A 423-nucleotide genomic window follows, 5' to 3' on the forward strand; every position below is an offset into this window, starting at 1 on the left:
GGCTGTTTGTCTCCAGCGGCGCAGCTCCATAAAGCGTGGAACGTTTCCCGAAGCAGTGATCTTTTTCTTGGTGCTGTGAAGAGACCGTGATAGCGCTCCTAAGGATGCTCAGTCTAAGTCCTTAGCAGGTGTTAGTAATGTGCTTCTCTTCAAAGGCTGGTGGATAACGGAGCCGAGAAAGCCGCAAAGGGTCGTGATGCAAGGATCCTGCTGCCGACCGCCGTGTGACGTCCTGGCGTGCTGTCCGCAGGCACGGCGAAACGAGATTGCCAGCGGTAGCGGAACAAAAGGATGTTATCGTGGCCACCCAGATGGCAGCTGCGTAGCCTTTGCATCCCGCTGTGCGCTAACCATTGCTTTCCGTCTCTTCCCCAGAGCTCGCCGCCTGCTGTGGGAGGGGACCGCACGCATGCAAGCAGGCCC

This window comes from Phaethon lepturus, unplaced genomic scaffold (genome assembly GCF_000687285.1).
Source record: "Phaethon lepturus isolate BGI_N335 unplaced genomic scaffold, ASM68728v1 scaffold42655, whole genome shotgun sequence".
NCBI classification, from domain to species: Eukaryota; Metazoa; Chordata; class Aves; order Phaethontiformes; family Phaethontidae; genus Phaethon; species Phaethon lepturus.